General features: G+C 26.2%; 1 pseudogene; it reads right to left on the bottom strand.

The window, feature by feature from the left end:
- Window positions 1–1,599: 1,599 nt before the first annotated feature.
- Window positions 1,600–2,148, bottom strand: LOC149056388 (uncharacterized; annotated as a pseudogene).
- Window positions 2,149–3,950: the final 1,802 nt, after the last annotated feature.

Raw genomic sequence — 3,950 nt, 5'->3', positions numbered from 1 at the left:
CGTACCAAGTGAGATGGAAGAAAAGCTGTTGCTATAGAAGAAAAATAAATAAATAAAAATATTAATAAATTTTACAAAGATTTATAGATATCAGCATTTTTACGGTATTAAAAGAAAAGAAGATTTAATATAATATGAATTGAAGACCATTTTAGGTCATGCGAATTTTTTTTATTGTGTTCATTCATCAGATTTGTGAAGTGTTGAATTTATTTGATCTCACTCTCGGATTAGTATTGAATAATATTGTTATGACTTAAAAGCTTTTGTTAACTACAAAGTTTACTATATGAACAATGCAGTATTGTGTGACATTCTAATTACTTACCTAGTGTGACATTATATCAAAATTGGAAACGCTAAATAATATTCGTATTGTGTTTAACTGTGGTGGGAAAAAATTGAAAACTCCAGTTCATTTAGTAAATACTTATATAAAATATATAACAATATTAAATATGAAAAAGCGGGTAAGTAGATGTTGCTCTGCTGTAAAGTAGTTTACAAGTTGGTTACTGTAATGGATGGTATTTTGTATTACATTTGAATTCAATGATATAATATCATTGTATACGAAAAACATATTTCTAATATTTATACTAATATAGCTAAAATTATTATTTTTGGTTATTTATTACATCCAAATTTGAATTTACAATGATTATTAAAAAAATGTTGAATATGTATTTTTAATATTTTTTAACTGAAAATTGTATCAATTATATTCATATAGAAAATGCCAGTGTAAACATCCAGTGAAAATTCTCTCTATGGTAATTTTTTATAGAGTTACACCAATTTCTAAAATCATTTTTTTCTAAAATGCGTAAAAATTTCCGTTTTTCCTTAATTTTTTTTTGTTTTTCCCTTTGATTTTAAGAACTACTGAAAATTTTAAAATTTGACCTCTCCAAGCACCAACATGATTCACTTTCCAACCAGAAGAACTACAGAAGTCGAAAATCGAAAAAATTTTCGTATACACACAGCATTGTAAGTTCAAAACATTCATCGCTCCGCTTAGAATCTAAAATATGTATGTAAATTACATACATATTTTAATTATAAAATATAATAATATTAGTAAAAAAAGAATGCATTTTAAATGTATGATAAAATATAATACCTAGGCGTAAGTCATAACTTATAATTTTCTATCCAACTGCCGATATTTTGTAAACATATTAATGTGTAAATTATTTATAGGAATATTACACTCAAGTCAACTATTAAGACAAAGTAAACTTGATATAAATTCGGTTACCGGTATTTTGCCCGAATGGATTTTTTCCCGAATGGTATTTTTTCCGAAAGTCTGAAAACCCGAACACCTTTTTCCCGAATCAAAATTCCCGAATGGTATTACACCCGAAAATTCGAAAACCCGAAACCTTTTTTTTCCGAATATAAATTATAATACGTATAAAATATGAAAATTAATTGGTAAAATTAATAATAATATAATAAATCCTGTAGTGAAATAAAATATTTTGAAATAATTAAATTATAATACGTATAAAATATTAAAATATAATATAATATAATATAAAAATCCTGTAATGTACCTAATGTTTAATATTTTAAAATCGATAAATAATATCACAAAACAATATAAAGTGCGATTGCCCTCAGAAAATGCAATTCTTGGTATGTATTAAAGTCAGCAGTTATGGCCATAATTCGCATCTTAAAGTCTCGCAATTTTCTTTTTGGCTGAGCTCTCACTTTTCGCCCTAAACTCAGCTCCGAATCCATTATCTCTACATCACCTTGTGCTTTTTGGAATTCACCGAGAGAAAAGTCAGAATGATGTTTTCCAAAGACGAGCTGGAAGCGATTGTGCCACCCCTCGCTTACGTTGTTGGTCTTATGCGAACCAGTCAGAGCTGCTTGGTGCTGATTCCAAATTTCTGGCGGATAACGTGGATGAATCCCTCTTCTTCTTCCTCGAGCTATTACCCCAAGAACATAATTTTTTTCGAAATATTCCATTATAGGTGATAGAGCTTCAGGCGCATCATATTCCTATAGAGAAAAAATGCGAGAAACTTCAGTCAACGGCACGAATGCCAACACTAGCATCATGTGTGTAAAATATTTCAACGAACGATCATCTGGATCATTATATGCGGCTTGAAGACCAGCAAAACATATAAATAAATATAATACATAGAAAATACACCAGTAATAACCAAATTTTTTATTTTGGGAACAATAACCGTCGGGAAAAAGGTGTTCGGGAAAACAGGTTTCGGATTTTTAGACTTTCGGGTAAAATACTATTCGGGAAAAAATTTATTTGGGAATTTCGATTCGGGAAAAACGGCGGGTACCTATAAATTCATTAGAGTAGGTAATAAATATTCGTTATGCAACTAATTGAAAAATGCTAAACACTATTTTAATGTATATTTTAACTTAATACTATTAAAAAGAAATTTAATAATAATGGTTATTATTAAAATGATAAAAACCATAAAGGAGTTTGTTTATTCAGCAGTTAACCGTCCCTGACAAATCATTTTATCATACAATACAATTAAACGTCAATTGCATTTCAAAACACTCTGAATTGACGATAAATCGAAAATACTACAGCTGTTATCGATTAAAAAAAAAAAAAAAAAAAAAAAAAAAAAAAACATTACGATTGGCGTTAAAAAAACATAAGTTTTATTATCTTAATTTATTTGTCTATTTTCTTTGAAGTTTAACTTGTTTCTTGTTATTTCTATCCCCGTTGTTCACTACATAATCATATTGAAAAGTATTTATATATGATGCATATATATATATAATATATAGTTTATATAATTAGTACTAATTGATAAATTATAAAAACAGCTATGCATATGCAGGAGGTGATCAGAGTTTTAAAAAAATAAAACTTTTTAATGTGTATCTAATACTTATATATGATACGGTATTTTATTAATTGCTTAAGAGTTCTTTGTGAAGAAATTAAAAAAAAATGTTTAAGTGGTTGAGACAGAATGTACCTAATATATGAAGACATTAAATAATAACTTTATTAATTTATTAAAAATAGTTAAATTAATTTTTAGTGACGTATATAATTCTTCACTTTCATCGTGTAATATTACATATTACATATCATACATAATATTATAACACTTAAGATACAATACATGTGTTATGTACATGGATAAAATAGTGTACATGTAAATCAATTATGCTAAAAATAATAATATAATTTAAAAATGAAGGATAAGTGTATACACCACAATATAAGTCTTATAAGTCAGTTTTATTATTCAGTTTGTGGTATAAATAGATGACAATTAGTCTAAATATTTGAAAAATTTCATTGTGTATAGGTAATAACAATTTAAATATAGTAGTGGAATATTTCAAGTTTCTCTGGTTTATAACGTTTGAATAATAATAAAAATTGTGTTGTCAACATTTTAACTTTAAATGTTTTCAAAAATTGTGATCATGTATTATCGATACTTTTCAATTTTTGTATAAACGTCAAATTATGAGGAACCTTTAATCAATCAAACTTACAATTTTTTTTAATACCAAACAACAATTATATCATACATAAATCGAAAAAATATGAAAAACATCGACAGTTTGAAAATGTTTAAAAATAGCTAATATAGTTTAGTAATTATTATATTATCATATCTACAATATATTTGTATACATATTCAGCAATTATTACAGGTCTTTATAATGATTTTGTCAAAAATGGCCTTTGTTTATAGTTTTCGTAATTTGATTTATGTTTTTCCTAATTTTATTGTACTGTAAATTACTGGGAATTTTGCCCATTGAAATACCGACTAGATCTTATTTTTTATTTACCGGAAACTAATTTTAAAGTTGCAAATTTAAGCAATCTTCCTACACTAAAAGGTGACGATTGACAAAAAAATAATACATATCATTCTAAATACAATAAACTTATTGCTTCTCCATGA

This window comes from Diuraphis noxia, unplaced genomic scaffold (genome assembly GCF_037042655.1).
Source record: "Diuraphis noxia isolate RWA-SAM2 unplaced genomic scaffold, SU_Dnox_SAM2 contig0004, whole genome shotgun sequence".
NCBI classification, from domain to species: Eukaryota; Metazoa; Arthropoda; class Insecta; order Hemiptera; family Aphididae; genus Diuraphis; species Diuraphis noxia.
Note: the sequence above shows the minus strand (reverse complement) of the source record. Positions and strands in the feature narration are given on the sequence as shown.